We start from the raw sequence: 25,866 nt of genomic DNA, 5'->3' as shown, positions 1-25,866 counted from the left end.
AATATTTGCAAATTCTCAAATTGCGATTGCATTTAAGGAATCGCATTTTGCGATTCCTTAAATGCAATGCATGACACTTTAAAAAATTGCGAATTCGCAATTAGGGGGAGCAAATTACCATGAGGTTGAACCTCATGGTAATTTGCGAAAACTTTGAAAAATGCACTTTTGTGCATTTTTCAAAGTTTCATGTTGTGCACACACATGCCCTTAGGGCATGTGTGTGCACAACATATGTGCACAGATTAATTTCAGGGGTGCAACAGGGTGTCCTTTGGACACCCCTGCACCCTTGAAATCGCATTCTCAATTTGTGATTCGCAAATTGCTAATCGTAAATTGAGAATGTCTTCCCATTCATTCCTATGGGCCCTCTAGGCCCATAGGAATGAATGGGGAGGTATTCCTTAATTGCGACTCGCAATTTGCGAGTCGCAATTAAGGAATATTAAGAAATCGCAATTTATTTAGCGATTTCTTGATGCATTGCATTTTGCAATTCCTTAATTGCGATTCCTTATTTTTCGCAATTAAGGAATCGCAAAATGCAATATTGATGCATGTGCCTGCAAATGTCTTCCTTTGGGTAAGGGAGGCAGGGATGGGTGAATGGTGAGGGTGAGGAGATGTTTTCAAGAGACAATATAAAAAGTGCACAAGCCCGCCATATATAAGAATACGTGAGTGTCGTTAGGAACTGGGCCATCCACAAAAAGGAACAAACATGTGAAATGCAATAGGTCTCGGATTTGTTACAGTTGGAGCTATTGGCATTATAAATGCCAATGTTTTTTACCTATGCAATAGATATGCTCTCCACACCATAATAAAATAAAGAACTCCATTAAAAATGTTTTTATGTAGTACACCGGCAATGGTGCCGTAGCACAGGGAGTGAAAATGGCAGTTCCGACTCCACATTAAAACTAGCAGTTTTGTGAGGGTGCAGTCCCATAGGCTGTCACTAGGTGCCCCTTGGGACCTATTTTGCCCACACATGGATCTGCACCCTGCAACATGGCTAGGCAAAGGATATGGCGCAGAGGTGAGAGCTGCCAACTGGTGAACTGGGGATCTGTGTTCATGTCTGCTGTCAGGCTCAACATCCTGTGATAATGAGCTGATAGTTTAATTTCTCAGAGTGCATGGCTAGGTGTGCGATATAAATAAAGGTGTTTGTAAAGTAAAAAAGAAGCAAGCAAAACAGCAGTGGCCTCGGAAGGAGGCGAGGGCCTGGAAGCAGTGCTGTGGGAGGGGCGAGAGAGGAAGGCACAGGGTGATTAAGGGATATGAAGCAACCAAATTAGTGTTCGGGGAGGGTTGAGGGGAAGGCACAAGAGATAAAGCGACAGCAAGCAAATTATGAGACCGAAGTTTAATTGCACAAGTAAACAGAACAGTTAACGAGCAAAGAGGCAGGCCAACTAAAAAAAGAGTTCTCTCTAAGTATAAATAACCTAAACAGTAATAGCACATGTCAGAGGGGCAGTACTCATGGGAGGATGCAAAATTCCAAAAGGAGGGACTACCAAGTGTATTTACCAATGATAAGCCAATATTTCTAAAGGACAGCAACAGGACCCTATAAAAAAGATGGGTGTTTTTTCCAAGATCATATCCTAGATATAGCATGTCTCGAAGAGAAAGCGCAAGCGCTGCCCAGACGAGACCTAAAAAATGTTGGGGGAGGAGAGAAGCACACTGGTGAGAGAAAGCAATATAGAGCGCAGAGGGAGGTTGTGAGAGGCTGGCCTGGTAAATGATGTACACTTATGTAAGTGGACACCGTGCACCAGCACAGACAACGCTTATGGTAATTTAGGAGGTCTTAAACAACCTTAGAAAGCTCTCTAAGTGGTAGTTGTGGAGAGCAGCCTCCAGGCTTAGTCCAGAAAGAGTGTAAAGCAGGTTGTCTTACCAGAATGCAATCTTATAGGTATAGATTAAGTGAAAAAGAACTACACAATGTATTTATATAGAATACTTTCTAACACATACAGATATCTCCTATCCCTGCACAATGCCCACAATATTTTGCATAGAAATGACGTAAATAGCACAGAATACACAGTGGACACCAGGGGGGGGGGCAAACCATATACTAAGAAAGTGGTATATGAACCACGACTTGTGTCAAGACAATGTTCAGAGGATGTAGAAGTGTTGGGGACCCAAGTAACCACCCAAGGTGAGTGACTAGGAACCCCACGGAGATCGTGTGCAGTGTGAGAATACGACTGTGTTCTCCGTTCAAATCAATGTGCAAGTCATGGTTGCAATTTTAAAGATTAAGGACCCTTCCCAGTGGACCCTGAAGAAACCCAGTGGAAGACAGAAGGTTTGAGAGCCACCCCACCAGTGGATACCCATGTTAACTACACCAGGGAAGCAGGGTGCATTGGTGTGAAGTGGCGTCGGAAACCACAGTCGAACCCAATGGAGAAATCCAGGAAAATGCCCCCACTGGAGAAGGAGAAAGTGTCCGGTGAAATCCAAAGGTGGAAGAGTACCTGCGAGCAGAGGGGACAGAGTCTGTCACTCAGGAGTGACCCGGAGGCCTGGAAGACGAATGCTCACCGGTGTTGCAGGAGAGCTGATGGTGACCTTTAAACTGCAGCTGGGTGGACCAGGCGACGCTTTGGAAGACCAGGAGCCGTACACAAGCTGTCCTACGTCGGATGTCGAGTGTTGAGAGGCCGGTGTCCTTCGGGAGCATCAACCAGCCTTGGCAACTGCAACCAACGAAGTAGAAAAAGGTGCAATGTCAAGACCAGCAAGGTCCAGGAGACTTACCACAAGCAGGGGAGTCAGGGCAGGCCCGAGCAATCAGGGGAGCCCAAAAGAATTCAAAGGTAACCCTCGTTAGGACCCAGAGGCACTGGAGTCACTGAGGACCTCTAGCAGCTCACCAAAAGATGCAGGCCACGGTGAAGACGAGGCGGTGTGGACAAAGATCTTGGTAACTGGAGATGCTTGAGGTTTAGGTTTAGGCTACTTGGAGCCCGAAGGTCTTGATGGGTAAGTAAGTAAGTAATATTTATTTGTACACGATTAATTAAAATCTTTACAAAAATATAAAACACCAATAGAGACATTAAAACCAATTTGTAGTTAAGATTAAAAAGAACAAAGTGCAATGGTCAGATCAAGGTTGTCCTCAGGTGCTAATGAAGAACTTCAAACGATGTCAAGTCTTTTTCTTATTGAGTCAAAGAACTTCACGACCTGGCAGTTAAATTTTGTGTTACTAGAGGTAAAGCATAGTTTGACTGCCTGCCTGCAGGTCCGAACAGCATATGACTTAAAGGATGGAAGCAGATGGTTGCGCCTCAAGTCCCTCAGTCTAGGGCATATACATATCACGTGGACACAGGCGACACTGTTGCGAGGCGGGTGTTCTCTCCCAAGGGGGCAGGTGCGGCAGTATCGGGATTACGCCAAGGCGTAATTTTAGAAACTTTTCTTTGACTTGTATTTTCATCCCGATGTTAAGGTATGCTTGTGACTATATTTTACCATAATCACCCAGGGTTGTCCATCCGTGCGCTCTGTTTGCCAAGTCTTTCTTATCTTCGATTGCTGAGATTAAATGCGTGCTGATTTTTTAGCCAGTTTTTTAAAGGACTGGAGATCTATAGACGTTTCCCAGGTGTCAGACAAACCTAGGACTTCAATTGATTCAAAAAGATAGACTCTGGGCAACGAGGTGCGGTGCCGTAGTAACTCTTCCAATACGTTGGCATTTAGGGAGTCGGCCTCTGCATTGCGGATCTTGCGCCAGCTTGCTACGTACACACTCCGCCTTTCTAAAGTTTGTTTGACAATGCCGAATTCCAAACGAATCTGGGCAGGGGAGACGTATGTAGGAAGGTTAAAAATAGCCCTATAAGAGTTGGCTATGACTGTGTCCAGCAGTACGGCATCCTTCCCGTGAAGTGATTCACTCCCATACGTGAGCGTTGGCTGTAGTTTCGCATGCAGGATTTCAAGGAATGGTTTAAGTGTGAGATCGGGGAGTTTTGCCTTTAATGATTTTAATGCTAGATAAGTCATTGTGGCTTTCCCTCCGATGGAGTGGAGTTGAGGCCTAGAGTTGTTGTTTGAGTCCAAGAGGACACCCAGATATTTGTATGAGGCTACCTTGTCAAGTATTTCTCCATTCAGGTACCAACAAAGATTCCTTTTTTTACTGTAATTAACCGTCATGGACTTTGACTTGTGAAGATTTATTTGGAGGGCGTTCTTTGCTGAAAAGGCGTAAGTGGCGTTCAGGAGGTGCTGAAGGCCTATTTGAGAGCGGCTTATCAGCACTAGATCGTCCGCGTATAACAGATTTGAAAGGGTAATTTTCCCTAACTTGGGTGCATGATTGCGGCATTTGACGAGTTCTGCAGGCAGATCCGCTAGAAAAAGATTGAATAAGATGGGCGCTAGTAGGCAACCCTGTTTTAATCCTTTTGTCGTCCTAATTGGCCTCGAGAGGTGTGTGCCTGCACCAAGCTTGATTTTGATCCAGGTATTGGAGTGGAGCAGTATTAGGACGTCTAGGAGGCGCTTCGGAATACCCCAATTGTATAGTTTCTGCCAAAGTTTGTTGCGATCCACGTGATCGAAGGCGGCAGTATAATCAATGAACGTAAGGAATAAGGGTGACTTGGTTGCTTTTGCTGCACCCATCAGGAGGGACAGAGCCATGATGTTAGTTGTGGTCCCTTGGCCTTTACAGAAGCCCGTTTGATTAAGAGGGATGATGGCATTTTCGGAGGCCCATGATGATAATTCCTCAGGATGAGACCTGCAAAGTGTTTTGCTTCTACGTCTAGCAAAGCAATAAGACGGTAACTATTTGGATGACTCTTGTTCCCAAGCTTATAAATCGGACTTATGACGGACCCATGCCATTAATCAGGAAGCGTCAGAGTTAAACTTGTGTTGTTGAATATTGGTGCCAGAGATGCACTCCAGAAATCTCCATCTGATTTGTACAGCATAGATGGTATTCCATTCAGCCCTGGCACTCCATTGGGTCTCCCTTTTGTTATTTGCCGTCTAATGTCTGCTGGGATAATTTTCATTGGCCCTTGCTCGACATCCTTTGCAGGTCTTTCTTCCTTTTTAGGATGGTCAGGTTTCGTTGGCCTTATTCCTTCACACTCCCATGTTTCTTGTATGCTTACGACCATGTGATGATTGAGTTGTTCCTTGTTTCCAGGCCTTGAGGTTTTTGTACCAGGAGACATTATTACCGTGTCACCTGTGATGTCATCATCGTTGAAGTGTGATAATAGGTATTTTGACCATACTTCATCTGATATATGTGAGTTTTGCCCTAAATGGTCAGGGTTCTGTAACCTTTTTACCATTTGCCAGAACCTGGAGCTGTTTTTCTGCTTCCCCTCGTGGACAAGTTTTACCCAAAAATCGTCATTTCTTTGCTTTTGGCTTTCCCATTTCATTCGTTTGAGCTGTTTTTTCGCTCCCGCAGAACTGTTTGCAAGCTGCGGTTTGTCTGGTCCTTTCGCATAAGTCTCAAGGTTTGGTTTATTATTCGTTTTTGTATTTTCATGTCCGGGGGTAAATGTTTCCAAACTGAAGTCCCCTTTGTTTGGCCAGAGTTTTTGGACACTGTACATCTCATTTTCGCCATCATGGCATCGATGAAGTTTTGCCAGACGTCCGACAGCTTGGTTGAAGACCCAGAGACTTGGAAAAAAAGGGATTTCGCAGTGATGCTGATGGAATCAATGTTGCCGGAGTTACACCGTAGTCGCTTTAAATTTGAACTGACTTCTGTGTCTGGGGCAGTAAGGGGCTCAATTTCCAGTTTCGAGTTGGATCTTATTTCGGCCACTAGAGGCAAGTGATCACTGAGGTCGCTCGCTTCTATTTTGATTGAAGAAACCCAACAAAACATATTCAGAGATACGAACATGTTGTCGAGGTGCGAGGTTTGTGAGTTAGTGTGGAAAGTGGCTACTGGGGGGTCGCCTTCAGCATAGCGGCCGTTTAAGGCCCTTAGATTGAATTGTTCCAGATGATGTAGGAATTTTTTTGAGTGCTTTGTTCGGTTGTTATTTTTTAGGGCGCCTTGTGGCGGGACGCCCCACACTGTATTCCGATTCTTGAATGAGGTCGCTGTCTTGATCTTTGCTGATGAGAAGTGTGTTGAAGTCACCAGCCAGGATGAATAGGTCAGACACACTTGCTTCCCTTATTTTTTCTAGAACTTTCGCCAGCTCTTTCTACCGCCTTATGTTTCTGTTTGGGGTGAATATACGTGTTGATTATAATTGCTTCCTGGGGCTGCATTTTTAGCCCAAGCGAGAGCTTTACCACCTGGATGACACTTGGTGGAGATATGTGAAAATCCATTGCCTCGAGTTTGCCTATTATCGATATAGAGGCGAGGACCGTCAACCCTCCTGATCTACGTCCAAAGATTGAATTTTTGTTTGCCGGGATAAAGCAAGACTTTAACCCCTGGAGGTCGAATGCTTTGTCTTCCCAGGTTTCTTGTAATAATAGGAGGTCAAATGTGACTAGATATTGTAAAAATTCAGGGTCGTTCCTTTTGCTTTGTAGACCATTGATATTCCAGGAACAAATTCTTATATCCCTGCGCCTCGCTGAGGGATTGGAGAGAGTTTGCTCTTTTTGTTAGTTGTCTGCAGTCGTAGTGATGATTGTGCGCTGAATTGACTTCCAATTGAGGTCGGTTGTAAACAAGAGTTGACTGCCTTGGTTTTTATTTTGTCCAGGTCGGGGGCTATTTGTGTTTCCGATGAGAATCCCAGGTGTACTGCTCCTGGCTCCCTTTAGTATTGAGCTGGTGTTTTTTTGAGACTGTGGACAAGTAGGGGATAGAAGAGGAGTCGGGTAGCGGGGTTGCTTTTCGAGCTTCAGGGCAATCCCCCATTGCTGGAACATTGCTTCTTCTTTCATTATTTTGTGCGCTATCTCCGAAGAGTTCCAAGTTGTCCTTGTTATGTCTGGGCATTGAGGGACGGTGTTGGACTGAAACCCTACTTGCAAAAGGTCAGTGGAGCTGATTTTTACAAGGTTTGTTAATGAGTGCATGAGTTTTAATATGTTGCCCCTGTTCAGTATATCGTCCCTGCCTCTGGATCTATATTCAGAAATGAAGAAGATTGAGGTTGGGGTGCCCGAGTGCTTCGTTATTGCTGAGACAATAGCCGGACTCTTGTTCTCCAGTTGCCCTCGTTCAGGCAGGAAACTTGGGGGTGCTGTATCTGGGGCAGGTGAGAGCCCACTTTGGTCATTGTTTAACCTCGTAGACCCCGATGTGCTGTTTGATTTTAATTTAGACTGTTGGGGTGTCTCTGTGGCGGTGGCCGTGAGGGTGTCGTCGTAGCCTGTTATTAAGGCCTCTTCGGCTGGTTTGGATTTTATAGTAGCAGCGTTTTGGGCTAGTTGTATTGTTTTAAATTGTAAAAGTTTCTGTTTGTATTTTTTAGGTGTCAATTTCTTTGTAGGTTTGTGTCCTGATTTTACACTCTGTGATGGAGACACTGAAGGGGTGATACTTGTGACCTTGTGCAAGGGAAATGGCTGGACATTGGTTGTCAAACTCCCGGTATCAGAGGCCGATGAGGGACAGGAACTCGAATGTTCTTCTATGTTATGTATTGCGCCTGTTAGTGTCCGGTTCCTACCTTTCCTTTTGTTCTTTCTCCAAGACTTAGCATTGGAGTGTGAAGGGAGTTCAGCTGTGAACCGAGTGGTCCGGGGGATAATGCTTGAACTGAGGATAAGATGATAGCAGGGCTCAGGTCGCCCGGCGGCTTGGTCACTGGCCATGTTGGCATCGCTGGAGGTGCTGGGATTGGGTCAGGGGTTTGTGACTTTAGGGTTTGGAGGGCTGTTGATTTTAAGTCACTTATCAAGTCCCCTAGCATCGATGGGAGAGATGAGAGCTTATCTAGAAGAGGGTCATACGATGACAGTTTTGACGGAGATGGTTGAGCTGCAAAGACGGCGTCTTGGCCCCGCCTTATGAGGCCGTTCAATTCCGGGATTTTCCAATCAATCCCAGAGATGGAGTCAGCCATTGATTGCAAGACAGAAAGTTGTAGGTCCATTTTTTGTGACTGGAAGTCCAGAGCGGTGGCCGATTATTGCAGGGTATTTAGGATTGTTATCCATGGAGTATCGAGGGCTGGTTTACCTAAGCTGGTGTGCCCTTCTGTTTTAGGCGAGGCGGCGGTAGTTGGTTTCCCTTCAGGAGAGTTGAGGTTATATGTGGCAACTAATTCCTCGCACTCTTGGACTGCTATTGAGGACATGTCATCGTTGATAGAGTTGTTTGTGGGTTGGGAATCGTTGAACGGCAATAAAGTGCGGCGTTGAGATGCCGTTGGTACTACTGGCCTAGTGTTTGGAGTTATTTGTTCACTGATGCTGCTCAGGTTTGGGTGAGTTGTTTTAGTCAGAGTCAGAGGAGATCCCGACGGGTGGGGGAAAGGAGGCCCGCCTCCTTGTCCTTTGGCGTCCATTGGAGAAGCCGTGCGTACATCTGGGGTAACCTTCACTGCGATTGGAGAACTACTGACAGGCTGGAGATTGGGCGCATCATCTCTTGCCTCCTCTCTATGTATCATGGCCTCGATTACCATTGACGCGTTTTTGCTTCCTAGGGACAGTGGACTGTGATTTCTGCGTTGGGTCTCGCTCTGCTTTACCAAATATCGACCGGTTACTGGTTCAAGGAGTTCGGGATTCATTGATGGGCTCCAATCTCTCGAGGAAGTTTTACTGTCAGATTCCATTCCCAAGGGGTTGAGGGTGGCAGGATCATGGTCAGCTAGAATGGTGGGAGCTGTGGTTTTTCTTAGATCAGGTGATGTTGGTGTGTGTATACCCGCGGCGGCCCCGTTCCTGGATGGAAAGAAGACGTTGGCTGCTTGGGGTGGACCATCATGGCTCTTCACCGTGTGGCTACAGAGAGGTTCGCCTTGTAGGAGCGGAATTTGAATGCCTCGAATGTTCCCAATCTTAGAGTAGATAGCTGTCCCTGGGTCTTTAAGGAAGAAAAATTTGTGTAAATCTTGGGTTGAAAAGTACATGTCTTTTTCTTTGCTGGTAAGCCGTCGATGGTTATAAGATTGTCCGGGGTTGTTGGCGAGGTCTTTCATACTGAGGATGATACAATTTGTGCAGACCTATTTGAGTGCTGGGGGGCCAAAGTTGGGCAGAGTGATCTCAGGGCGGTATTTGCCTGGTCATTTTTATTTGTCGTCTGAATTGAAATTGGAATTGGAGTTGGGATTTAAATTGATGGTGGTGTTTCCATAACAGACACAGTTGGATCCTCCTGGGTGTTTTTATTGTGTTTGTATGGATTAATGGCCTGAGAGTTATTTAGATTTAGTGGGGATTGAGGTGCCGGGTTTTTAGGAACCCGGTGGTGCCAGGGAATAACACCCGAATACCTCTGAGTTCCCCTTGTTTCGGACCACAGAAACACGGAGTCTTCTAGTCGCAGTCAGAGATCAAGTTTTATTGATAGCTACCAAGTAACACGTGTCCTAGAAGCACGACAAACACGGGTCATGTGTTCTCAGGAGACTGTTCGTTTTTACAGAACCAGCCTTCTCCTTATATACAAAAATAATAGCTGCAAGCAAGAATTCTTGAGTTTATGATATGGCTATACACATATTTCTACGATAATACGAAAGAGCGAAGTCATGTAGGCAAGCCCGTATTTTAGATGTCCAATTCGTGATAGATTACCTAGCCAGGCCCGGAACTCCCATCAGATATCGATGAAACATCAATAAAGGAAGGTACCACCCAGTCATAAAACTGGCCATAAACAAGGAGTATGGACAGGTGCATGTTTGTAGAAAGCATGGTCTGTATGTAGTGAATGGTTTGAGGAATGTTATGTATTGATGCTATCGTACTTGGCCACTGGGCGAGGGGCTGCCCAAACAGGTTTGGCTAAAGGCAATGGAGTCAGTTGGGACAGGTCAGGGGGAAGTCAGGGAAGGTGGACGTGTCCTTTTAGATCAAGCTCGACCTTTAATTGACTTATCATGAGGGCAAGACACAAGATGGATGTCGTTCACAAAATGGAGTCTAAGGGATCGGGATGGAAACTACGATTTAGGGTCGTTGGCGACCCTCGATTATGACGCAAATGTATAGGAATGATGTCCTAATCATTATCGGTTCGTGGACACCAAATTCGTCATGGTACGTTGATATTTTGTGACACAGGTATTGGACCTCGATATCGGGATAACAACAGGGTCCAGATTTTCAGAACCACAGACCCTCCTTTTGCCCTTATGTAAGGCAATAATTCATGTTAATCTGAGTCCAAATCTGTATGAAGGAATTTGTGGAGATGCTGCTGTAACATCATTCTGTTGCTCAGTTCGTCCCTTGACACAGGCTTCCGTACACATGAAGTAGCACAGAGGCCACAGAGTGCAGGAGCGCACTGTACACACAGGCAGAACATAAACAGAAGTGCTAAGATCATCCCAATGAAGATCAGTGTTTTCCATCCCCAGGCAGTGATCAGTCCCCAGAACCACCCTAGCAAGGACCAATCTCCTTTTTCCACGTGAAGGGAACCAGATATTTCGTGTAGTTTAGAGATGGCTTGGTACACTGTCGGTGCGTTATCAGGGATGAAAATGCAACAACTAGATTGGATCACTCTACACACACCACCACAATCGGCGAGTATGATATCTAGGGCAACTCGGTTCTGAAGGGTCATAAGTCGATCCGACTGAAGCTCGGTCGTCAAATTGCCAAGTGCTCCGGCCGTTGTGATCACGGCGGATTCGACTATCTTTGATAGCTGGCGAATATTCCTGCTGTTCACCATAGGCCCCCAAAATGGCAGAAAACCCTTTGCGAAGTCAGCGAATTCCTGACCCGCGGTGTCGTCTTTACTCACGACACCTCTAGCTGTCCTTGTCCGATGGTAATCTGCTCGGGCCGTGTAGGTGGGAGGCAGCAGAAATGAGATGAAACACGTGCCTGAGAAGTCAGGGGGCAACCATGTATATGCTTGGTCGTGGCAGACGAAATACGTGCCTTTGGCTGCTAAGAGTATAGGGGAAGTTCGAGAAGCGAACACATATGTTTCCGTGCATATGCTCTTTCCTAATTGTGCTTTGGGATCCCTACCAATACCTTGTAAACATAGGTGACCTCGGTGGGGTACTATCCAAACTGGGCGGGATTTCTTTGCTGTCTGGCTCTTACTCAGGTAAACCCCATATTTAGTTACGTTCCAACGAGTGTATGGAGTGAGTTCATCTTTGGGGATCGTTAAATATGTGTCGAACTCCCTACTCATGTTTCTTATCCCTGCCACTAGTGCCTTGTTGTTAGAATCGCTTTCAATGGAACCGGTTGGGTATGGTTCTAGGGCGAACAGGAACATGGTCTGGAAAGCCCACAGAGAACCATAATAACTGAATGGCAGGATGAAGTATGGGATACCCTTATCGGTCGTGTGCGGCATGAGTCCGCATATCCAACAGTTTGATGTGTTCATTATGGACTGGTGTTGGTGTAGGAGTTGAATAAATGAGTTATTTACAAATTTGAGTCTTCTGGCAGACTCGTGTTCAGGTAGATGGTGAAAGGAGTGTGGAGAGAGAGTGGGAGGAGGCGTTGGCCGGGTGTCATTTTGGAATAAGGAAACTTGAAATACGAATAGAGCATAACCAGTCAAGAACATTACTATGCTACACAGCATTAAAACACATATTATTAAAAATCTTCTTCTGGACAGTATTGTACACAATTGTCTTTCAAAGTTCGTGAATCTGGCAGGTCTCTCTACCCTTGGAAACTCCATCCTCTACTTGCTGCCCGCGGTGGTAGGTTGGTTCTCCCAGGGAGTGCGCTCTGTTCAGTCCGGGGTAACTCCCTTGGACCAATCAGAACCGTTGACCTAAACGTCCCCAGTTGCACTCCCCAGACTTCAACCGCGACCCTAGCAGCAGAACCGGATGGCGGTTCGAAAATCAAAAATGAGCTAGTTCCCTGGGACGAGAGAGCTGAAAAATCAAAAAATAGTTCTTAGGGGAAAAGAAATCACATTAGTTTGCTCTTTTATTAGTCTCTGGGGTTAGATCTCAGGTTGTACCGTCGTTTCCCAGGTACGGAAGTGTCTTCAAACAATGTCTCAGGTTCGGTAGTGTCCAACTGCATAGACGGTGGCACAACGTCACTCTCCTTTTCGGCGCCAGTCTCTTTTAAACGTGCATCGCTGAAAGGGATGAAACGAGGTATGGATTCTGTTTCAGAGTCGGCAAGTCCTTTATTGACCCACCGGTCGTATGGAAGGGGCAGAGGGACCCGTTTACAATGGGTCCCGTGCACCCAGTTCTTTTTGCCTTCCACCCGAACAGCGGACCTTGTAGAAAGAAGTACCAGGTATGGTCCGGTCCACCTCGGCTGTCCGTTGTTTGTGCGCTGGAAGTTCCGCACCAGGACCCACGTGCCGGGTGTGATGGAGTGACCTGGATCGTCAGAGGCTGGTGGAGAGGAACTGTGAACCTGTTGGTGTAAAACACGCAATTTAGCTGTCAATTCGCACAAATAGTCAAGCAGTACGGGGTGTTCTATTTCGCTGAGTTTCTTTGGTCTTGGCACGCCCCAGACGTTGGCTGGGCGGCCAAACACTATCTCGTGAGGGCTAAGTCCTAATCTGGAATGGACAGTCATTCTCGTTGACAAGAGTGCTAGGGGCAAGGCGTCAGGCCATTTAAGACCTGTACTGGCTTGGATCTTGGCTAATTTGAGCTTCAAAGTGCCATTGTAGCACTCTACTAATCCAGCTGATTGGGGGTGATTTGCAGCGTGGAACTTCTGGTGTATGCCTAGACACTCACACACTCTCTTCATCACGCGTCCTATGAATTCACTTCCATTATCACTCCAGACAATTCTAGGCATACCAAATCTAGGGAAGAACTCTTTGACAAGGGCTTTGGCAGTTGTCAAGGCGGTATTGTCCTTAAGGGGGTACGCTTCCACCCACCTGGAAAAGGCGCAAACAACAACGAGCACATACTTTAGATTGTTGCACCTCTCCATGTGGATGAAATCGAGCTGCAAAACCTCGAACGGATACGTTGGAGGCGCAAAATTACCAGCTGGAGTTGGGGTTCCCCTACCGGGATTGTACTTTAAACATACCATACAGTTTCTGACCACATTCTCTGCATATTTCGGGATATTGCTATTCTGCCATACTGGGGCCAATAGTTTACATATTCCTTTCGAACTGATGTGCGAAATGCCGTGAGCCATCGTTACTACTGCAAGTACGTATGCATTAGGTAATAGCCATCGCTGGTGTTCCGACAATTCGACCCAACAACCATTCGCATCTAGTCTACCCTTACTTTCCCTCCACTCATTCAACTCTTTCTCAGTTGCCTCGGCTTGTATGGATTTCACGCTTTCAATGGTGTCTTCACACATTCCCACATCAGCAATCCATCTAGCGGGACCCGCAACATACATCCGACTCATTGTGTTCCTTGCAGTCTCTTTCGCAACCTCGTCTGCAAATGCATTCCCGCGGCCAACATCGTCCTGAATCTTTTTGTGTGCACTGCATTTCATAACGGCAACTTGTAGGGGCAAGGTCAGTGACTCAAGGAGTTCATTAACTAGCTGACCATGTTGTATCTTTGCACCATGTGATGTAAGGAAACCACGTTCTCGCCACAATCTCCCAAAACTGTGAGCCACCGTACTGGCTGTCAGTGTAGACATTCACTCGCTTTCCTTTTGCTAACACACATGCTCTGGTAAGTGCAATAAGTTCTGCCGCTTGTGCAGAATTATGGGAAATGCGCGCGGTCTCTATAATGGTGTGTAATGTTGTTACGGCATATGCTGCAGTCGTGTCACCATTCGGCAGCTTGAAACATGAACCATCAACCCATAAAGTGTCATTGCATTCAAGAAGGGGAGTGTCCTGTAAGTCTACTCTCCCTTTTGTCTCTTCTTCTGTCCTAAAGCAGCAGTCATGTTTATCAATCTTGTCTGTTTCTGTCGGAATGGGTAATAACGTTGCGGGGTTCAGTGTATCACACCTCTTTATGTGGATGTGACTTGCTAACAGTGTAAGTTCGTAACTCGATAGTCGAGCGCTAGTAAGATGTTGTGTCTTCGTCCTGTTTAGCAAAATGTCTACTGCATGTGGAACCATAACGATCAGAGTATTATTCATGACTAATCCAGCAGACTGTCGAATGCAGACAGCTGCTGCTGCGGTAGCCCTCAGACAACTTGGTAGGGCTTTAGCCACAGGGTCTAGAGTTGCCGAAAAATACGCGCATGGGCGCTGTTTGTCCCCAAAGTGTTGTGTTAAGACTGATAATGCACAACCTTCCTTCTCATGGACGTATAATGTAAAAGGCTTACTGTAGTTGGGGTTTCCCAACACAGGAGCCGAACACAATGCATCACGCAACTCGTGAAAACTCGTCTGACAATCTTCAGACCAGGGCATAGGATTGGGCGTGTCTTTACAGAGTAGCGCCAGCAAGGGTTTAGCTAGTAGTGAGAAATTCGGTATCCATTGTCTACAGTACGATGTAATGCCCAAGAAGGCTCGAACCTCTCTCTGTGTCTTTGGGGCACTCAGTTCTGTTATTGCCTGTATTCTTTCTGGCGTCAGTCTCCTTCCCTCCTTCGATAAGATGTGACCTAGGTAGGTTACTTCTTGTCGGCAAAATTGTAGTTTGGAAAGAGAGACTTTGTGCTTCAAGTCACATAAGTGACGCAACAATGGCAGTGTAGCTTGTTTGCAAATTTCTTCAGTGTCTGCGGCGATCAGCAGATCGTCCACATACTGAATCAGAGTTGACCCATCTGGTAGAACAATGGTGTCTAGTTGTGTTTTCAGGGCCTGACTGAATATGGATGGGCTTTCGCAGTAGCCTTGAGGAGAGCACTTGAAGCGGAAGCTTCGTCCTCCTAAATTGAAACCGAAAAGATCTCTACTCTCCTCGGCAATCGGGATGCTGAAGAAAGCGTTCTTCAAGTCGATCACCGAGAACCAATTTGCTGAAGCTGGAACCATTGTCAATAAAGCAGTAATGTCGGGGAAAACTGGAAACTGTGGGATAACTACCTTATTCACTTCTCTGAGGTCGATCACGAACCTGTATACAGGCGGTTGTGAAGGATCAGTACGTTTTAAGACGGGCAAAACTGGACTGTTACAAACATTTCCTGTTGTTTCTTCGATGACGTCTTTATCAATCAGGTCATAAACAATCGTCAATAACGCTCTTTCACATTCACCAGATATCTTATATTGGGGAATACGTGGCAACCTAACGTTGGCTTTCAAAGTTATGACATACGGTGCTATCTCCAAACGACCTACATCATTAGAACCATTGGCCCAAAGTATATCAGGAAGTGATAACAATTCAGTTGGAGTATTTTCCTTTGACAAATACATTCGAGAAACGACCTTCTTGCCTAAAGTGAGTTGTACTCCCAAGGGGGAACAGTACAAAGTCGCATACAACCTTTTTAGTAAATCCAAACCTAACAAGTTTTCACCGCAACCTGTCGTCAAAATGAGGGGTGCTTCTAATTCGCATGGGCCAACAGAAAGGGATATAGGACTAGAGATCGGGTTTCTAACAGGGGCGCCAGAGAAACCTACTGAGACATTCATTTTGCCAGACAAAGGTGCGCCAGGAAGTTTCGAGTGCATAATAGAACTTTTTGTAGCACCAGTATCCAGCAGAAATGGCTCTGACACTCCTGAGGTAATCACCTCGACATAAGGTCCATTCTGATCTACTGGAACTGAAACAACTCCCTCTCTTTGTCCATGGCTGTCCTAGCAATCATTACCCTCATTTTCGTGTTCGGTGTAATAGTCGTCAGCATAGTACTGGGCTGACTTGGACGATGCATTATTCTGTTGGTCAAAGCTGTTCATGGAATTCTGAGGCGGAAAAGAAGTCGTATTCTGAGTGAGATTTCCACGGCCCCTACCTCTAGGGGCATGCTGAACACCTCTTCCCCTTACACCTGGAGAACCGTTTAAACGTCGCGCAAGGGCCGGACAATTACCTTTAAAATGACCCTCTTCCTTGCAATACGCACATTGATTCGGGCCATACGTAGGACGTTGATGGGAAAACTCGTTTCCTTGCGCGTTTCTCGAATACTGCTGTTGTTGTTGATAATTGGGCTGACTAGCCGTGCGAGGCGGATAGGCCTGCTGGAGAAGAACCTTAGTTTTCAAATCTTTCATCTTCTTATCTGCTTTATCTAGCTCGTCTTTACGCCTATTTTCATAGTACTGGGCTGTAGCTAAAATCTGCGCCGACGTAGAGACAGCCCAAGCACTCTCCGAATCTTTCAGTTTGTTACATAGTTCAGGAAGCAAATTATGTACGAACTTGTCTACAAACAATCTTTGGCCACCCTCGGTAGCCATATCTTGACCACTATGATCGGTGAAAGTTTCCTCAAATCTCGTGAAGAAGTCAGACACATTCTCATCTTTCTTTTGCTTACATGCGGATAGCTTGTCCCAGTTTACGCGCACTTCAGGCATTATTGTTTTCATGTACGCTATAATCCTACCGGGAAGTTCAGCTATTAACGGCTCAGGTTTAAAACCACCGACTTGTCTAGCATCTGTAGTCGCAATGTTTGCCCACGAGTCACCTAGTTCCTGATCGTGATCCGTATGACGGATTTTGCTCCATAAAGGATGTGGAACAACGTTCCCAAACAACATGTCTACATCCGCTAAATTCATTATACATGAGCTTGCAGTTTGCGATAACTCCTTATAATACCCAGTCAGGTTTTTACGAGGGTCAGGTAGTGACTGCTTGAGTGCCAACACTTCCGATCTTTTCCAGGGGACATGTACCCATACACGCTGGAAATGGGGCAGAATTGGTGGATTCGCATTCGCATCACCTTCCCTCCAAACCGGAGGAACCTCTCTCATGGGGTACTGTCTCGCTCTCTTCCTACTAGACGTACCACATTCAGATGATGACCCAGAATTACCACCCGTACTTCGATATGATAATAATATCCCAACTGCTTTTTCGACATCGGGACCTATGATCATGCCTTCCCCAAATTTAAATCGTACATTGCACAACTCTCGAGCGTTGCTCTCTTGACCATTATCTTCCAAATCTTCACACAGAAAAACACACATCTGTTCAAAAACATATCTTTGCGTCGGTTCATCCCATTGACGGAAGACGTTCACGACGGACTCTACATCATATCTCGCTGTATCCATAGCCCAATTCCGTGCTAACTTATTCAGTGATTCCCTCTCTTGATAATCAGGCATTTGGCTTCGTAATTGTCTTGGTCCCGTATTAGGGGTCATTTTAGGCGACCGAAAAAGTGGTGAAGGAATGTTAGTAGCAATGCTGGCCATTTTATGCCAGACGAAAGGTGAAAGCGGAGGAATAACTGGTGGCAGAACAGAGTCACGCAAAGTAGGAACAGAAGCATTCGTAGAGCGAGTATCAGAAGAAATAGAAGGTGTGCTAGGCGGAGTTGTAGGAGGAACAGTAGGAGAAATAGATGTAATCGGTGAGCCTTGAGGAGGCTGCACCAGAGAAATAGAAGCCAGTTGAAGAGCAGCTGGTGAGTGCTGTAAAGGAGCCGGCATAACAGCTACCAGAGGTGCAACTAAAGGTTGCGGAGGTGCTGTGGCATTTTGTGCATAGGGCGGCGGCGAACTTAGCAGATGTGCCATTAATGGATCTTTTTCACGCTCTTTTATTGTTTCTTGCAGAGGAGGTTGTAAAACAGGATAGCATTTATCTATTGCCATTTTACGTTGCCTATGCAACTGCTCACTTATTTGTTCTTCTTCATTGTCTTTAAATTTTATCACGGCTTGCATTACTGAAATACCTCTTTCTCTCTTATTTTTCTTTTCTAATTTAATTTCCTTTTGTTTGGCCTCTTTACGCCATAAGCGGAAAGAGTCAAACCTCGCCGGCCGGGCTTTCTTCTTGAACAATTTGACCTCTAGATTATCTAAAATTTCTGAGTCGAAACTACCATATTGGGGCCATTTTAAAACACCATCCTTACGGGTGTATTTTATCCACACTTCATTATATGCGATAGGACCTACGCCATGCTTCACATAGAGCTCATACGTTGGAGTTCCAATCGGAGGAACCGGACAGGAATCCTCTAATCGGGAGTCCTTACTATAACCAAGACAAAACAAGTTTCCAAGTCTGCTAAAACCAGGCATCTTCGCTCACTAGTCTAGCTTCAAACTTCAAAAGATTATCTATTACGATATTTCTCGTGAAAACACGAGTCCTTCGGCTTTGGGGCTTGCAAGTACCAAATCAAGTCGTATCTCAAGGATACAAAAACTAAGGACAAACTAAGGACTGGGAGACGCTCCACTTATACTTAACTGAAGTATTTGAAGATTTGTGACGTCGCTAGAAGACTCGTCTATCGTTTCGCTCTACCAAGGATCACTGGGTCCAAAACAAGGCGATAGTCAGGGCAGCAGTCCTTCGTAGCCGTCGGGACGCGGGGAACCTCGCAGCAAAGACCTTCGGAACCACGTCGACATACAGGGGTCGCTGAAGTGGCTGGCCGTCCTCCGGAATTTTCACATGAAGCTCCTCACGAACATCTGGCTTGGACCGTCGCCGCTTGATACCGCCCCGAGTTGGGCGCCAACTGAGGTGCCGGGTTTTTAGGAACCCGGTGGTGCCAGGGAATAACACCCGAAGACCTCTGAGTTCCCCTTGTTTCGGACCACAGAAACACGGAGTCTTCTAGTCGCAGTCAGAGATCAAGTTTTATTGATAGCTACCAAGTAACACGTGTCCTAGAAGCACGACAAACACGGGTCATGTGTTCTCAGGAGACTGTTCGTTTTTACAGAACCAGCCTTCTCCTTATATACAAAAATAATAGCTGCAAGCAAGAATTCTTGAGTTTATGGTATGGCTATACACATATTTCTACAATAATATGAAAGAGCGAAGTCATGTAGGCAAGCCCGTATTTTAGATGTCCAATTCGTGATAGATTACCTAGCCAGGCCCGGAACTCCCATCAGATATCGATGAAACATCAATAAAGGAAGGTACCACCCAGTCATAAAACTGGCCATAAACAAGGAGTATGGACAGGTGCATGTTTGTAGAAAGCATGGTCTGTATGTAGTGAATGGTTTGAGGAATGTTATGTATTGATGCTATCGTACTTGGCCACTGGGCGAGGGGCTGCCCAAACAGGTTTGGCTAAAGTGTCAGATTAGCAGATGTACAGTAACCCAGGAAGATAACATACATGCCACTAACCTTAGGTTTCTAGCCAGCGGGGACCACAGCTCGAGGAGAGGCCTCCCAGTTCCCGCAAGCGCCAACTCCCCCTATGTGAGAAACACACTAGGACAAGTGGCCCATCGGGGAAAAGGGAAGAGAGCAAAGGAAGAGAGAAGTTGTTGAGAAGAACCCCTCTTCGTCTGGCCTAAAGGCGGAGAGGTCTTCAAAGCACAACGTCGCTGGAATGACAAAAGGAAAGCGGATTATAGGGGATGACAACCTCACCTAAATGTCCGCTATTCTGGGAAACATAAGGACACTTACTGAACTGCCCACTCGGAATAATCCTAGTATAGGCTCAGCTGTAAAGGAGGAAGTGTATCTGGTGTTCTGAGGCTGTTCACTCACAGCCCAGAACGAAAGGTAGGCAAGTTGACTATACGTCTTAAGCTGCGTGGTAGATACAGTCTCTGATGCAGCGGGAAGACTTTAGTGTCAAAAACAACAAGAGTGCAAGTAAAAAGTTAACTAGTGTGCTCAGTACCGGCAGAGAACTAGTACGTAAAATCCAGGTGAAGGATAGGTAAACCAGCACAGCCGTGCTTGATTCAAAACCCTACCTCCTAGCAGGAAAGAAGCGTCCGCGCAACCCAGCGGCGGCGTCCTCCTAGCGGGAAAGAAAGCGTCCGCGCTACCCAGCGGCGGCGTCCTCCTAGCGGGAAAGAAAGCGTCCGCGCTACCCAGCGGCGGCGTCCTCCTAGCGGGAAAGAAAGCGTCCGCGCAACCCAGCGGCGGCGTCTACGAACAGGTCAGGCTTCTCCAAAGTTCGGGAAAGATTGACAAGCAGCCAGCCCTGCCTGGGAGGGGCTTATATCTCAAGGGCTGGCGGTGATTTCCGGACCGCTACGACCCAGGGTGTTCTGGGAAATGTAGTGCGGCAACGGTTCTTGCCACGCACTCCCTTGTACCCATGATCGCTGGCTGTAATCGCTACAGAGCCCCCTCTCGAGGACCGCCGACTCGGCGGTCGCCCGGGCTTACCAGGATGGGCCAGATGGAACTGAGCGACCAAATCAGGGCAATGGAGGTTTCGCTCAGGTTCCCATGTCCTGTCCTCGACACCAAACCCCTTCCAACTCACTAGATACTGGACCCTTCCCCTGTGCAATCTGGAATCTAACAGTTCCTGTACCTCATACTCCTCCAAGCCCTCCACTAGCACGGGGGGGGGGATGAACAGGCAATCTAGTATCCAAGGGACAGGGTAGGAGAAGCGACACATGAAAGACAGGGTGAATGTGCCAGGAGCGGGGGATAGCCAATCTCATTGCAACCGGGTTGATGACCTCTTCCACGCTATAGGGGCCTATGTATCTGGGCTTCAGTTTGTTAATGCCCCTGAGATGTATGTGTTTAGTGGAGAGCCATACCTTGTCCCCCACTTGGTAGACCGGTTCAGGACTGCGTTTTTTGTCTGCAGACCGCTTCTGAGAGGCTTGAGCGGCTGATAGGTGTTGAAGAGCGTCTAGGCGGACTGCCCGAAGGTGAGCATGGTGCTCCTGAACACTGGGCACGTTTGAGGTCACGGGCCAATCGAAAGGGAGTATGTTTGGGTGATAACCCAGTAGGCAGAAAAACGGGGAACAACCCAAGGTTGAATGGTCTGTGTTGTTGTAGGTGAACTCCGCCAACCATAAGAGAGTGACCCAGTCCGTTGAGTTTTGCAATGTAAAACAACGTAGATATTGTTCCATGGTTTGGTTGAGGCGTTCTGTTTTGCCATCTGTTTGAGGATGGTAACTCGTTGATAGCCTGGCATCGATGTCTAAGGTCTTGCAAAGGGCCTTCCAAAAACGGGAGGTAAATTGTGACCCTCTGTCCGTTATGAAGACGTTCGGGATTCCGTGAGCCCTAACGAGATGTTGAAGTATCTCCAGTGCCAGTTCTGCTGACGTGGGTAATCCTTCCAACGGCACGAAGTGGCCAATTTTGGTTAGGTGGTCCACCAGAACTAGGACTGTTGTTTTACCCTGACATAAGGGCATCTCCACGATGAAATCCATTGAGACCGTGTGCCACGGTTTGGGGGGAATGGGTATGGGACGAAGTAGTCCAATCGGTCTGGCATGTCTCGCCTTGCTCTGGGCGCATACCGAACAGTTCCTGACGTATTTCTTTGTGTCGTCTCTTAAGGAAGGCCACCAGAAGGAACGTTCTATGGTAGCGATCGTTTTGTACACACCCCAATGACCTACCAACACGGTGTCATGTGCCCAGTGGAGTACTTGCATTTGTAAACCGGGGTCAGGTACGTACAAAGCGTGTCGATAATACAAGAGTTCGTCATTCTGTGACCGCCATTGAGGCTCCTCCTGTAGCCAGGCCGGGATGTCGACGTCCGCCAACGACACTTTGATGTCATCAAGAAAGTCTGAAGACGTGAGCAATGCGACAGTGTTTTCTGGAAAGGCCCCTTCAGCCAGAATAGAAGGAGGCTCGGTGGTGTCCACGGACTGTTGTTCCGGAGTGTCTTGATTCCTGGATAGTGCATCGGCTTTTCCGTTTTGTGGACCTGGGCGGTACTTGATGACGAAATCATAATCCGAAAAGAAGAGAGTCCATCGTAGTTGTCGTGGTGTGAGGGCCTTAGCATTCTTTAAGAACAACAGGTTCCGGTGATCCGTAAAGATTTCGATGGTGTGCCGGGCTCCCAACAGATAGTGTCTCCACTCTTCACACCCTCTTTTGATAGCGAGGAGCTCCTTGTCTGTGATGGAGTAATTAATCTCACTCGGACTCAATTTCTTGGAGTAGTATGCTACCGGGTGGATTTGTCCCGTTGTGGGATGCCTTTGTGATAGGACCCCTCCCAGGGCGTACTGAGAAGCATCGGTTTCCAGTATGTAAGGCAGTCGAGCATCAGGATGACGCAAGATGGGAGCTTGGGTGAATCTTTCTTTGAGGGTCTGGAAGGCCTGATCGGATTCTTCACTCCAGATAAAGGGAACGTTTTTCCGCAGCAGACAGGATAAAGGATGTATAATCCTGGAGAAGTCCTTGATGAAGCGCCTGTAATAATTAGCAAAGCCTAAAAAGCTTTGCACGGTTTTAACGCACTGAGGGGTCTTCCATCTCGTAATGGCCTCCACCTTACCGTTCTCCATCCGGAAACCGTTGGCATCTATCACGTATCCCAGAAAGGATACTTCGGTAACATGGAAAAGACATTTCTCTAGTTTGGCGTACAAGTCATGCTGCTGTAGTCGTTCCAATACCTCCTTGACGTGTTTCACGTGTTCTTGAAGAGTACAGGAGTAGACGAGGATATCGTCTATATATACCATGCAAATGGTATCCAATAAGCCCCGCAGCACTTCATCCATAAAATACTGGAAGGCTGCCGGGGCGTTGCAGAGTCCAAAAGGCATCACCCTGTACTCAAACAGGCCGAACTTGGTCCGGAAGGCCGTCTTCCATTCGTCGCCCTGTTTGACCCTGACCAAATGGTAGGCCCCTCGGAGATCCAACTTAGTGAAGTAACGAGCCCCTTTGATCTGGTCCATCAATACCGATATTAGAGGAAGGGGATACCAATTCTTGACCGTGATGTTGTTTAAGGCCCTATAATCGATACAAGTGCGCAACTCGGGGCAATCCTTTTTCGGAATGAAGAACAAGGGCGAGGAGGCGGGTGATGTGGAATGACGGATGAATCCAGAGGCTAGATTCTCGTCTATATAGTTCTTTAAGTACAGATTTTCTTTTTCCGTGAGAGCGTATACACGACTGCAAGGAATGGCCGCGCCTGGAAGAAGGTCTATGCAGCAATCATAGACCCGATGAGGGGGTAAACGAGTAGCTTTCTGTTTGCTGAAGAGAGACCGAAAGGACGTATAATCGTCGGGCAAGGCGGTAGCTCTACAGGAGTGTTCCATAGTACATGACGAAGCCAAGTGGTGTGCACGAGCGGTATTTTCCTCTCCTGCGGGGAGGTGAGGAACACAGCAATGTTCCTTACAATAGGCTGAGGTCAGGGACACGGTGCGAGCTGTCCAACTCACCACAGGGTCATGTAGTGTTAGCCAGGGCATGCCTAAAATTAGGCGAAATTGAGGAGCTGCAATCAGGTCGAACTGGATGTACTCAGAGTGTTCTTCTCCATGTTGCATACGAAGGGGCAGGGTATGCTTTACGACCGGTCCCGAAGTTAATGCGGAGCCATCTACTGCCTTCACGTTTTCGGGGACTTCCTTCTCTTCCCATGCGACCCCTAATGAGGAGGCGTATTCGATGTCCATGTAATTTCCCGTGGCTCCCGAATCTAGTAAGGCATCCACATAGGTGACATTGTTCTGCGTGATCCATAAGGATACTGGCATATTGATATGGGCCACGGCGGGCATCATCGTGTTGGCTAGAAGGGAGGAGATCGATGTCTGTTTCTCGTCCAACCCAGTGATCTCCGTCTGGTTCGGACTCTTTAGTTTTCCGACGCCTCTTTTGTGCCCATGACAGCAGGTTTTCGAGGAGCCGGGTTTCTCTCTGGTTGCTGGGCCCTAGCCTTACATTCTCTGATGAAATGCCCTCCTTTGCCGCAATAGAGACAAAGCTTCATTCGTCTTCTTCGGTCTCGTTCTTCCGGAGTGAGAGGACCCCTGATTCCGCCGATTTGCATCGGTTCAGTTCCGTCCGTGGTTTTGGGGTTTTCCTCAACCGGGGATTTCGGTTTCGGATACCATCCTCTCACCTCTCCCCTATTCCGATCCCCTCTTCTCTCCAGTAAGCGGTGGTCTAATTGCACCGTAAGGTCAACAAGTCCCTCACAGGTTGCTGGCATCTGGACGACTTGGGACAGGACGTCTTTCAATTCGCTCCGTAGACCTTGGTAAAACAAGGAGGTTCTCTTTTCTTGAGGCCAATCCGTTTCAACCACGAGTCGGTTGAAGGAAGTGATGTAGGTTAAGAGATCTTGGGACCCCTGGCGCAGGGTAAGGAGGTCCTCATCTAGGGTCAACATGTGTGACTTACGGTCAAAAAGTTTCCTCAGTGCGGAACAGAAGTTGCTGAACTGATGGAGTACGGGATTGTTCTTTTCCATTAGAGGAATCGTCCAACTTGCAGCGTTCCCACCCATGTACGACATCATGAAGGCGGTTTTTGCTGCGTCGTCTTGGAACACTGCCGGTTTGCAGAGAAAGTGGAGTCTACACTGATTCAGAAATGTCTCAAATTTCTTGGGATCGCCATAGAACCGTTCTGGTGGGGCCAGAGGGATTCCTGTGTTTTGTATCACGTGAACCGTTGGAGTGTGGTCAGTGGAGGACGGAGGTGTGGCATTAGGGGTAAAGAACCCACCCCCAGACGCTGCAGGGGGAGAAGAAAGAGTTGTTGTATGACCAGGGGGGGGAAGGGTAGCCTCCCTGATATATGACCCCGCTCCTTGACTTCTTCGCGCTATGCCTGCGACTTCCCTGCGCATAGTATTCATGTCTTTCTTCAGTTCCTGATTTTTCACCCTAGAAGCATGCACTTCTTGTTGTAGCGCGTTAAAGCTCTCAAGCAGTGAGGCTAAAACCGCACCGATATCCATGGCCCAGGCTCGGCGTATCAACGTGGGCTTGTCAATCTGTCAGATTAGCAGATGTACAGTAACCCAGGAAGATAACATACATGCCACTAACCTTAGGTTTCTAGCCAGCGGGGACCACAGCTCGAGGAGAGGCCTCCCAGTTCCCGCAAGCGCCAACTCCCCCTATGTGAGAAACACACTAGGACAAGTGGCCCATCGGGGAAAAGGGAAGAGAGCAAAGGAAGAGAGAAGTTGTTGAGAAGAACCCCTCTTCGTCTGGCCTAAAGGCGGAGAGGTCTTCAAAGCACAACGTCGCTGGAATGACAAAAGGAAAGCGGATTATAGGGGATGACAACCTCACCTAAATGTCCGCTATTCTGGGAAACATAAGGACACTTACTGAACTGCCCACTCGGAATAATCCTAGTATAGGCTCAGCTGTAAAGGAGGAAGTGTATCTGGTGTTCTGAGGCTGTTCACTCACAGCCCAGAACGAAAGGTAGGCAAGTTGACTATACGTCTTAAGCTGCGTGGTAGATACAGTCTCTAATGCAGCGGGAAGACTTTAGTGTCAAAAACAACAAGAGTGCAAGTAAAAAGTTAACTAGTGTGCTCAGTACCGGCAGAGAACTAGTACGTAAAATCCAGGTGAAGGATAGGTAAACCAGCACAGCCGTGCTTGATTCAAAACCCTACCTCCTAGCGGGAAAGAAGCGTCCGCGCAACCCAGCGGCGGCGTCCTCCTAGCGGGAAAGAAAGCGTCCGCGCTACCCAGCGGCGGCGTCCTCCTAGCGGGAAAGAAAGCGTCCGCGCAACCCAGCGGCGGCGTCTACGAACAGGTCAGGCTTCTCCAAAGTTCGGGAAAGATTGACAAGCAGCCAGCCCTGCCTGGGAGGGGCTTATATCTCAAGGGCTGGCGGTGATTTCCGGACCGCTACGACCCAGGGTGTTCTGGGAAATGTAGTGCGG

Source organism: Lissotriton helveticus, chromosome 11 (assembly GCF_964261635.1).
Source record: "Lissotriton helveticus chromosome 11, aLisHel1.1, whole genome shotgun sequence".
NCBI classification, from domain to species: domain Eukaryota; kingdom Metazoa; phylum Chordata; class Amphibia; order Caudata; family Salamandridae; genus Lissotriton; species Lissotriton helveticus.
The sequence above is the reverse complement of the archived record's forward strand: the minus strand, read 5'-3'. Positions refer to the sequence as shown.